We start from the raw sequence: 12,779 nt of genomic DNA, 5'->3' as shown, positions 1-12,779 counted from the left end.
CTAAGAGTTCTCATGCCACAACTAAAAGATCCTTCAAGCTGCAAATAAGACCCGGAGCAGCCAAATGAGTAAATGAAAATAAATATATATATCTTTAAAGTTAGCATTTTCTACTATAAGGTAGTGTCTCGTTGGTTATCTAATTCCCAAGAACATATTTTGGAAGAATCTGAAACATCCTAGTAAAGAAAATTTTACCAAGACTAGAAATTCAGGGGTTTCTTCAATTTAGTTCCAAAAATAAACATAGAATCATGAACTATCAAATGTGCTTATGCTTGAATCCTTGCCAGTCTGACCTACTACCTACATAAACAGAGGCAATTTACTCTGAAAGCTTCAGTTCTCACCTTTACATAACTGGGATAACAATAACTACTTTGGAGGACTGTCCTGGCCAGTAAGAAAGATATTGTATGCCACACTCTGTACCCTACAAAGAGGCCGCAGTTTGGAGTGGTTAAGAGCTCACACCCTAAAACCAGCTACGCGAGTTCAACCTCTGAGTCCCCACGTCAGCTCTGTGATCTTAGGCAAATTTACTTTACCCATCTGTATCACCATTTTCTCACAAGTAAAACGAGGTAATGGTAATAACTACTTTATGAGTTACTGTGTGTAAAGTGCTTAGGAAAAAAATGGTTCCATTAAATTAAATGTGCCTGGCATATTATAAGCACTATTTAAGATGTTGTTAAATTTTAAAAATATCTTGATCATAATAGATGCTGAATAAATGGTAGCTACTTTACTTGGCAGTTACTTGGGTGATTTTAATATTATACATATATACACACATGTATGGCTGTGAGACTTGGACTGTGAAGAAAGCTGAGCACCGAAGAATTGATGCTTTTGAACTTTGGTGCTAGAGAAGTCTCTTGAAAGTCCCTTGTACTGCAATGAGATCCAACCAGTCCATCCTAAAGGAGACCAGTCCTGAATATTCATTGGAAGGACTGATGCTGAAGCTGAAGTTCCAATACTGTGGCCACCTGATGTGAAGAACTGACTCATTGGGAAAGACCCTGATGCTGGGAAAGATTGAAGGCAGGAGGAGAAGGGGAAAAGGGAGGACGAGATGGTTGGATGGCATCACCGACTCGATGGACGTGAGTTTGGGCAAGCTCTGGGAATTGGTGATGGGCAGGGAATCCTGGCATGCTGCAGTCCATGGGGTCGCAGAGTCGGGCATGACTGAGTGACTGAACTGAACTGAGTAAGTTCCCTGGAGTTTGGGAGTGGAGAGGAGATATGGAGGAAAAGGGATTAAGCATAGTTTTCAGACTGGGGATTAACCAACTGGCTGTGCCTCCAGGTGCCATTACTGAGATAGGAGACACTGGAGAAGGACTGCACGTAAGAGAACTACCAACTGTTAAGTGTTTCCCAGGAACCTCACACTGTGCTGGGCACTTTGTATATATATTATGCCGTTTCCATCTCAGAGCCATCCTGTGGGTACCACTCTCCATTTTATAGATCTGTGAAAATCTTTGAAGAAATATGCTGTGCCATGTAGGCAAGTGAATCAACTTGTCAAATGAAAAAAGTTTTTTTTTTTTTTTTAACATAAAGTGGCAAGAGTACAGCCCACCTCCTCCCGTTGCCCTTAAGTTCTGAAATTTCACATCTATATTTGTATTGTTGTGTTGGAACAGACTACTTTCAACCCAAAGTGACCCTTTTCCTATTATTCCCTGAAGTCCTTTATTTAATACCTTCATAGACAAAGAACATTTTGAGATGTCATGCAGTCTGTAAAAGTTCACTAACAACTTGGAAATCTATAATTAGATTACTCTGCCCAGAAATATCACGCTGCTGCTGCTGCTGCTAACTCGCGTCAGTCGTGTCTGACTCTGTGCGACCCCATGACAGCAGCCCACCAGGCTCCGCCGTCCCTGGGATTCTCCAGGCAAGATACTGGAGTGGGTTGCCATTACCTTCTCCAATGCATGAAAATGAAAAGTGAAAGTGAAGTCGCTCAGTCGTGTCCAACTCTTCAAGACCCCATGGACAGTAGCCTACCAGGCCCCTCCGTCCACGGGATTCTCCAGGCAAGAGTACTGGAGTGGGTTGCCATTGCCTTCTCCGAGAAATATCATGAGAGTTGCTGTATTTCTCTAATACTTACTTTAGGCACAGACACACTAACATGGAGCTAAAATGCATGTGTATGTATGTGTGTTAGTTGCTCAGTCATGTCCAACTTTTTGTGACCCCATGGACTGAAGCCTGCCAGGTTCCCCAGTCCATGGGATTCTCCAGGCAAGAATACTGGAGTGGGTTGCCATGCCCTTCTCCAGGAGATCTTCCCAACCCAGGGATCCAACTGAGTCTCTGGCATTGCAGGCAGAGTCTTTACCATCTGAGCTACTTAGGAAGCGATATTGCATATTCACTTAGTAATGTTGCATGTTATCAGCTTCAATACTAATATAATACAACTGGTTTCAACTGAAAGCAAATAAAAGTACATTTATACTCCAGTCTTTTGAATAATGCATACCATCTGCATTATCTCAAACTTCTGGAAAAAAATGCGTCAAACTAAGCATAACCTCAAATGGTCAAAAGAATTTGTCTTTTTAAGGGAGATATTCCTTAATTTTCTGACAACAACAAAATAATACAAGTCCTGAATCATATAACCTTTTATATTTTTTAAAAAAGAGCCCCACCAGAGGAAATTTTAATTCATTTTTGAATTTTACTATAGTGCAAACATTGGGTTGTTGTTGTTGTTCAGTCACTAAATCACGTCTGACTCTTTGTGACCACATGGACTGTAGCACGCCAGGCTTCCCTTTCCTTCACTGTCACCGAGTTTGCTGTGTAGAACCATACGCAAGCACTGATACAAGCACTTTAATATGGCTCCACCTAATAGTTCACAAAGAGCACAGTTCATACAATTTTGTTCCTAGACAATTTAAAAATTAATCTTATTCCACTGCTTTTTTGCATATGTGAGGTTATTCTTCCATGGTGGCAGGAAGTACCCTCTTTACTAATTTTCTATTGATGATTATGAATGTGGTGGAAGGGCAGGATTGGCTGGACCAGAGCTTTGAATTCTTCAGCTTGCACAGCTTGAACTCTCAACTGCAAAGCCTTCCTCTGAAGACTTTAAAAAACCAGATTCAGATTCCATAGGTCTGAGGAGGAGCCCTGAGATTCTGTATTTCTGGCAGGTCCCCAGGGAATGCCAATGTTGCTGGTCCATAGACCACATTTTGAGAGCACAGCACTAAATCAAACAATCCTTACATCCCTAAGGATCTGTGAGAGTAGGACACATCCACAGATGATTCAGGGCTTCCCAGATGGTGCAGTAATAAATAATCCACCTGCCAGTGCAGGAGACACAAGAGATGCAGGTTCAATCCCTGCATCAGGAAGATCCCCTGGAAAATGGCAACCCACTTCAGCATTCTTGCTTGAAAAATTCTGTGAACAGAGGAGGCCAACAGGCTAGAGTCCATGGGTTCGCAAAGAGTTGGGCACAACTGAGCGACAGCACATACGCAAAGATTATTAATGATTCTATTTTTCTGAAAGCAACAACAACCCCAAAGAAAAACTAGCTGAGTTTACTTTTTCTTTGTTAATTTTTCTATGGAAGTGTTTCTATTTCTTAATATCTGGGAATAAACCAAGTGTTGGGTTGAACAGGTGTTTTTCTCTCTCTCTTAGATCCACTCCCTTCTAGAATTTTCCCCTCTAGTCTTCTCTGCCTCTACCAGATTCTTTTCTTTTTGTTCCTATAAAGACTTAGGGTTATTGTTGACCTGAGACAGACTGTAGCAGGAATGTCACAGTTGTTTTAGCTTGTGCAGTTGGTTGCATTCTTTAGAACTTAGCCTGAAATGAGATCGCTGCTCAAGAAAGCCATAAAATAGTGTCAGCACACAATATCTTATTCCAAATTATCCAACAACTTTGGATCAGCCTTATCTATTAATAAGTCTTCCCTGCTGGCTCAGATGGTAAAGCGTCTGCCTGCAATGCGAGAGACTGGGGTTTGATCCCTGGGTTGGGAAGATCCCTTGGAGAAGGAAATGGCAACCCACTCCAGGACTCTTGCCTGGAAAATTCCATGGACCAAGGAGCCTGGTAGTCTACAGTCCATGGGGTCTCAAAGAGTCAGACACGACTGAGCGACTTCTGCTGCTGCTACTGCTGCTAAGTCGCTTCAGTCATGTCCAACTCTGTGTGACCCCATAGATGGCAGCCCACAAGGCTCCCCCGTCCCTGGGATTCTCCAGGCAAGAAAGTATGTCCGTCACTATCTGCAATGAATCTGTTGCAGTCAAGGCTCTTTTTTTTTTTAACTTTTTCTCATTTTGAAACAAAAACAAAGAAGATGCAAAAATAGTGATTTCATGGACTCTTTACCTAAGTTTCCCCTGTAATAACATTTTGCATAACCATAATGCATGATCAAAAATGAAATTTACACCAGTACAGTACTATTAACTCAACTTCGGACCTTAATTGGATTTCACCAGTTTTTATATGCACTCTTTTTGTAGGGGAGGGCTGCTGCTGCTAAGTCACTTCAGTCATGTCCGACTTTGGGCGACCCCATAGACGGCAGCCCACCAAGCTCCCCCATCCCTGGGATTCTCCAGGCAAGAACACTGGAGTGGGTTTCCATTTCCTTCTCCAATGCATGAAAGTGAAAAGTGAAAGTGAAGTTGCTCAGTCGTGTCCGACCCTCAGCGACCCCGTGGTGGAGGGCAGTGCACAGTATTTTGAAATTATATAGATTTGTGTAACTACCACAACAATGTGACTCATTCTTAAAGATTGGTGTCTCCCAGGATTCTGTTCTGAGCCCTCTTCAATTTTCATTCTACACATGCTCCCTGGACCTTCTCATCCATAATTGTGAGGTTAACTATTTTTTTGTATTTGGATAATTTTCAAATTGACATCCTCTCTCTTGAGCACTCTGGGTTTCCCCGGTGGCTCAGTGGTAAAGAATCTGCCTGCCGATGCAGGAGACACAGGTTTGATTCCCACAGGTTTGGGTCAAGAAGATCCCTTGGAGAAGGAAATGGCGACTCCCTCTTGCATTCTTGCCTGAAAAATCCCCATGGACAGAGGAGCCAGGCATGCTACAGTCCATAGGGTCACAGAGTCAGACACAACTTAGAGCCTGGACAACAACTCTTGAGCTTTCTAACTAACCATTTCACGAACTACTTCCTTCTGTACACTCACTGAATATTTTATCTTCACTTTAAATTTCAACATATCCAAAACTAAACCAGTATTCCTTCATTTTAAAACTAAATAGTCTCTCTATGGGAAATTAGCATGCTGCAGCCCAAGCCAGAATACTCAGGGATCATCCTAGATACACCCACCATCCATATTCCACCTCCACATAATCGAAGCAGCTGACACTCCTATGGAAAGTACCACGTGTCACACACTCAGCACAGATTAGCTCATTTCACCCTGAATGCAATGCTAAGCCTTGTCAGAAACGGCTCCAAGTTTCCCGAGGCCTGAAACTTGTATGGCTTTAGGGGTTGTAAAGAAAAAGAACAGAAAAGTACAAGTACCAAAAAAAAACCCCCTGAAACACAGAGCAACGTGGATGAAACCTGAAGACAGACATTATTATAGAAGTGAAATAAGCCAGTCTCAGAAGGACAAATACTGCATAATTCCACTTCTATGAGATTCCAAAATAGTCAAATTCATAGTCAGACAATAGAATGATGTTTACAAGGGGCTGGCAGAAGGGGAAATGGGGAGTTGTTAATCAACAAGTAGTTTAAATTATGCAAGATGAGCAAATTCTAAAGATCTACTTAAGACGTTGTGCCCATGATTAACAGTACTGTGTTGTACACTTAAAATTTTGCTAAGAGGATAGATCTTATGTCAAGCGCTCTTACCACAAGAAAATAAAATTAAAAAAATAAAAAGGAAATCACAATAACCAACATTAGTACTTCTAACAGTGAAGAGTCCTGAAAACTGACCTTTGTTAGTTTCACGATGCATCCCCCTGTAAGGCAGCTGCTATTCTTATTTCCATTGTACAGGAGGCACAGGAAGGGTAAACATTTAACTTGACCAGAGTCCTCCTGCCATGGGAGGTCCTGTGATCTCCCAAACACTAAGCAGCCCCCCTTCAGTTCATGCTTACTCTAAATGGATCTGTGCATGGGACCCGGTCTTTCTCCTGATTGGGAGCTGTACCTAGTTCCCTATTACCTTTTTTTTAACCTATTTCTTCTGACTTTTTATTTATTCATTAAGATTTTTTAAAGTCTTTACTGAAGGCTCCTGCTTTATGTGTTTTTTTTTTTGGCCCCAAGGCATGTGGGATCTTAGCTCCCTGACCAGGTATCAAACCCACACCCCCTGCATTAGAAGGTGAAGTCAACGACTAGACTGCCAGGGAAGTCCCTCCCTATTACCTTTTGCAGGCACGATGTCCGGGCTGTCTCTTGCAGGTGATGCTGAACTGCTAGTGACTCTCTCCACTCTCCAAGCTTTCAACCCCTTTCCACTCACCTTTCCTGCTCCCAGGACTGTTGTCTTACTATCCTCTTAACTACCTATCAATGCTCTTGATCATTTTTTCCAAAGCAGAAATAGCATTATTAGTTATTTTTAGCTTATAGGGTAATACATAGTTAAATTAAAAATATATACAGATAAATGCAAAAAAAAAAAGCACAAGAAATTAAATAGGAACCACCAGACCACCACCTCACTATCTGAGAAGAACCATTATAAATAATTTAGTGTATACATTTTCCATTTTTCTGGCACATTAGTGTTTGCGCGCGTGTGTGTACGTGTGCATACACTATTCTATAAACCTGGGATATGTTACTGTGATATTATTATTCTATTCCATCTTTATCAATTTGCCAGTTCTCCCCCCAAATGTTTTTTGTTGTTGTCTTAATGGACAACGTTGATCACTAAGAAAGCCACGCATCTCTTCATGTGTTTCTTCTCCCAGGAACTGCCTATCAATATCTACCCACTTTTTTACCTCTTCAGCACCAGAATCTAGCACAAGCCTGCAAAAGAATAGGTGGCTGATGAATATATGTGGAATGAGTGGACTAAAGACACATCACCTCACTTTACAGTGCCCAGTGTTTTGGAGGTGAAGTCTCATCCTCTGATTTCTTTACTCCCTGCACAGGATCAAGAGCCAAACCTTGTGAATTCTACTTTTGAAATGTCTTTAAACCTCCCACAACCGCCGCCCTAGTTCAGACTACTGTCATTTCTTACCAGGATTTTTGCAATAGCCTCCTCTGTCTAGTCTCTCTAACCCATTTCTTTCTCCAACTATGACCAGAGTTTTCTAAAACATAATTTGTTCATTTCATTCTTTCACTTAAAAGGTTTAATATTGCCTGGAGAATAAATCTAAACTCTTTACAAAGGCATCCAAGACCTTCCATAAAATCTGGTCAGACTTTCCATCTCAGCCTCAGCCCTCTTCCCTTCCTCTCTTCCCATCTGTGTTCCAGCCATATCACACTTTCAGCTGTTCTAGGATGGACTTTGCATTCCACCATTCTTTGCTTTTCAGATCTATTTCAAATGTCAGAAATACTGTGGAAGCTCATCCTATCCCTCCACCAGAATTATCACACTGCAATCACACCACCACAGCCACGAACACCCTTGTCTTGCATACCTCTATACTTCCTCATTGTTTTATATCTCTCTCTTTATTCTAACTTCCTGCCTGCATGGGAATTCTGGATCAGCAATTTTAAAGCATCTGTCAAATATCTGAGTATCTATTATGTGTAAAGTTCTGATCCCATTTATGATACTCAATTTCCAGCTAAACTTTGGAATGCAGCTGAGTTCCAAAAATGAATTAGCTATAAAAGGCTGAAAACTTACATGGACTTTGGAAGGCCCCACAGGGTCCTGCTTTATTCAATCTCCACCCCCCCCCGCCACCTTTTTTTTTTTTTTTAAATACTTTAATCCTGAGGGGACCAGGGGTGGGACAAGAGAAAGAATGCAATCTTGGATAAAGAGCCTAAACTCTGTAAGGGAACTCATAAACTCTGTAAGGGAACTTGGTTTTAGGACTCAGTTTCAAAAACACTACCTCCCCACAATCTTTATGATTCTCATCCAAGATATTTTACTTGTCTTTATTTTTAAGAATTTGCCCATAGAAAGTTATTTCTAATATGTCATTTAAATGCCTTCCCTAAAAGATTTGCAAATCAAAGTGTTAGAACCTAAAACATCTTGTCAAGATAATCAGTTGGTTACTATGTGTTAAATTTAATACTTAGAGATATTTAATATTTATACAAGTCCAAGTTATTAACATACTAAGGATATTTGTTTTAATTTTCCAATCAGTTATTTAGTTCAGTTCAGTCTCTCAGTCGTGTCTGACTCTTTGCAACCCCATGGACTGCAACACCCCAGGCTTCCCTATCCTTCATCAACTCCCAAATCTTGCTCAAACTCATGTCCATCAAGTCTGGGATGCATATTACTGAAGCTAAAATATAAAATCTTAATATGTTGCATGTAAGTTTTTTGAGCACAAATAAGATGATTAAGAAAAAAGAAATCGCAGAATTTGTTCTTGAAATACTCTATTTTTTCTAAGTTAAAGCGGCTATTGATTTGCTTCCAAAGTCATTTGCCTCCCATCTTTTTTTTTTTCTTCCAATGGTCCACATATTTTTCACTTCACTGTTTATTAAGACTTTAAATAGCAAGAGGGCCAGGCAAAATGAGAAACAAATTGTATTAATTCATTTAGTCACTTAAAAGCTATCATGGAAGTGGTAGTAGGAAAAATAATAGAATTATTAGGAGTATTGCAAGAGAAAGTTTATCTGACACTTGAGTCTAACACTCCTCAGAGTAATAGGTATTGGGCTCTCATAGTTTTGATATTAGCAAATGCCTTCTATGTTTATGATGGAATATAACATAATTGTCTCAAAATCCTATTGTTATCTCACTGTTCCTTTTTTGTTAGCTCTGAGTTTTCATTTTCGACTGGAACCAAAGTCATCCCAGTTTTGAAGATTGTCTGGACTCTGACTTGAAACATTTCCAAACCCAAGGTACCTTCCTTCATGAGAATGCAGATCTCTTTGCCCAGACTGGGAGACACACATGGATCTGGCTTGCTGTGCTTTATTCCAGGGCGATCCTAACATGACTCTGTGTACTCTTAGAATCTTTACTCCTCAAGGCACAAAACAAAGGGTTCAACTCTTAGGAACTTATCCTCATCTGACAAATGGGAACATTTCCCTATGCTTTCCATTGCCAGTTCCCTCATTCCTCTTTTACATCCATTCAGTGATTCACCGAATATTCATGGACCTCCTAATGTGTTCAAGGCAGTGAACTCAGCACTGTAGGAATGACTGAGACACAGGTCCAGGGCTGACTCTCCAACCCATTGCTTTGTAAAGATGTTGAGGTCTGGAGAGGATGGGACAGATACCCATCCCTTAAAAACAAAGTCTCCCCTTACATACCTTCTGAAGGAAGGAGGGATATTGTGCATAAATAAAATAATGGTGGTTAATAATTATAATAAAGTTTATTCTTTCACTCACTCAAGAGCAATTCTCCCTGGGCAAGTTGCTTAGGATTTCTTTCCAGAATTGAGGCATGCATTCACAGAAGGATGGTGGGGGCTATAGCTGGTGCCATGCCTGGCATGGGGGAGGGAGAAGTAGAGAGTGAATAGGCTCTTTCATTTCCTTGGCAGAGGGAGCCTTGCAGCTGGGGCCACGGTCTGCTCTGCTGATCCATGGCCTCCAGAGAGAGCAAGTGTTCCTCTAAGGATCTGAGTCTTAGCCACCACCCTCCGGAAGCAGCCAGGAGATGGGAAAGACAGTTAATTAAGCCATTTAATTTCATAGAATGTGGTTAAATATTTTATTTTTCTTTCAAATCAAGAATATCTACTCAATTTGAACATTTACCTGTGGTCCCTCTTCCTCAGAACCCGGATTATAAATTTCTGTTTCACAGGTGTGTCAGTAACTCCTTACCCATATAAGTTGCTCATCTGTACAATGAGAAGGTACCAGATGTTCCCAAGGTTCTTCCAAATGAAAATAAATATGATTTTTACATCAACAGATTTTCCAGGGCCTCCGACTTGATAAGAAAAAGAATATATAAAATAATTTGCATATTTTCCTATTGACCTTTTTCTATCATTTTAAGATTGTTGTTGTTCCCTCGCTAAGTTGTGTCTGACTGTTTGCATCCCCGTGGACTGCAGCACGCCAGGCTTCCCTGTCCTTCACTGCCTTCAGGAGTTTGCTCAAATTCATTTCCATTGAGTCGGTGATGCTATCTAACCATTTCATTCTCTGCCACCCTCTTCTTCTTTTGCCATCAGTCTTTCCCAGAATCAGGGTCTTTTCCAGTGAGTCAGCTCTTTGCATCAGATGGCCAAAGTATCATTTTAAGATCACTGGTTGTTATTTACTGACGCCACTTTCATTTTTATTATTCCCTCCATTCATGGATCAAAACAAGCAAACAATTAAAGGTTATTATCTTCTAAGATTTTAAACACACATGCACACAAACACACCATGGGTGGTACAACATGGAAATGAAAGCCCCACCAAGATTTAACTCTGCTGCTGCTGCCAAGTCACTTCAGTCATGTCTGACTGTGCGACCCCGTGGACTGCAGCCTACCAGGCTCCTCCATCCATGGGATTTTCCAGGCAAGAGTACTGGAGTGGGGGTGCCATTGCCTTCTCTGAAGATTTAACTCTAGTGGTTCTCAAACTTTTGCAAGTATTGGAATCATCTACCTAGGGAGGTAAAGAAGAGCCCCAGAATGAATGTCTCTAAAAAGTCTCAGGTGATACTGATCGAGGTACCAGTCCAGCTGATCCAGGACCACACATTTAGAACCATTGTTACTGAGCACAATCACCTTAGAGACAGTCCCTCCGTCTGTTCTCTTCAAATACCTTAAAGTCATGATGTGTCTCAGGCAATCTTTCCTCCCTTCTATTTCTCAGTTGTCAGAAAGTCCTGAGGATGGTAGTGTTTTCCTTCATGTCAAAACACTTTCCACCTATTTCTAATCCATTGCCTACTAATTTCTCTGTTTCCTTGACTGTTTCCTTGAAAGGATTTCAAGCCACTGTAAAGCCTGCATTTTAACATCTAACATGAAACTTTTATGAACTATCATAAAAGCATGAAATATCAATAACCTCAGATATGCAGATGATACCACACTTATGGCAGAAAGCCAAGAACTAAAGAGCCTCTTGATGAAAGTGAAAGAGGAGAGTGAAAAAGTTGGCTTAAAACTCAACATTCAGCAAGCTAAGATCATGGCATCTGGTCCATCACTTTATGGCAAATAGATGGGGAAACAGTGGAAACAGTGACAGACTTTATTTTGGGGGGCTCCAAAATCACTGCAGATGGTGACTGCAGCCATGAAATTAAAAGACACTTGCTCCTTGGAAGAAAAGTTATAACCAACTTAGACAGCATATTAAAAAGCAGAGACATTACTTTGCCAACAAAAGTCTGTCTAGTCAAAGTTATGGTTTTTCCAGTAGTCATGTATGGGTGTAAGGGTTGGACTATAAAGAAAGCTGAGTGATGAAGAACTGATGCTTTTGAACTGTGGTGTGGAGAAGACTCTTGAGAGTCCCTTGGACTGCAAGGAGATCCAACCAGTCCATCCTAAAGGAAATCAGTCCTGAATATTCACTGTAAGGACTGATGCTAAAGCTGAAACTCCAATACTTGGGCCACCTAATGCAAAGAACTGACTCATTTGAAAAGACCCTGATTCTGGGAAATATTGAAGGCAGGAGGAAATGGGGATGACAGAGTATAATATGGTTGGATGGCATCACCAACTCAGTGGACATGAGTTTGAGTAAACTCCAGGAGTTGGTGATGGATAGGGAGGCCTGTTGTGCTGCAGTCCATGGTGTTGTAAACAGTTTGGACATGACGGAGCGAATGAACTGAACTGAACTGATGAAACTTTTCCTTTGTTTTGCTTTATTTTTTTCAGCAGATCAAGAACTACCACTAGTGCATATGCCTTTTTAATCCCTCAGCCACTGTGGTCTGAAACTCTTTGCAAGAACTTTTGTGCTGCCCAGAACAGGAAATGAATGGAAGGACAAGAGGACATTCAAGTCAGGGCAGTAATGCAGCATGTGTGCAGTGATTCAGTGTGTGCTCCTACAGGTACAGGGTCTATACCAAGTCTCCATCTTTGCTTTAAACAGGATAGGAGCCCAAGATTGTAGAAGGAAGGAGTCTAAAAAATTTATTTTGTGGTATTTGGATAGACTACTACTGCTAAGTCACTTCAGTCGTGTCCGACTCTGTGTGACCCCATAGATGGCAGCCCACCAGGCTCCCCCATCCCTGGGATTCTCCAGGCAAGAACACTGGAGTGGGTTGCCATTTCCTTCTCCAATGCATGAAAGTGAAAAGTGAAAGTGAAGTTGCCCAGTCGCATCTGACTCCTCACAACCCCATGGACTGCAGCCTACCAGGCTCCTCCATCCATGGGATTTTCCAGGCAAGAGTACTGGCGTAGGTTGCCATTGCCTTCTCCAATTGGGGTAGACAGTCTTTATTTAAAAAGAAGCATTTTATGTCTACAGGATTAACTACAGGAAATATCCTTCAGTTAATGCTTCTTTTCATTTTTTTTGGCTGTACCATAAGGGATGTGGGATCTTAGTTCTCCAACCAGAGATCAAAACCGT

The sequence above is a fragment of the Ovis canadensis genome, chromosome 10 (genome assembly GCF_042477335.2).
Source record: "Ovis canadensis isolate MfBH-ARS-UI-01 breed Bighorn chromosome 10, ARS-UI_OviCan_v2, whole genome shotgun sequence".
NCBI lineage: Eukaryota > Metazoa > Chordata > Mammalia > Artiodactyla > Bovidae > Ovis > Ovis canadensis.
Note: the sequence above shows the minus strand (reverse complement) of the source record.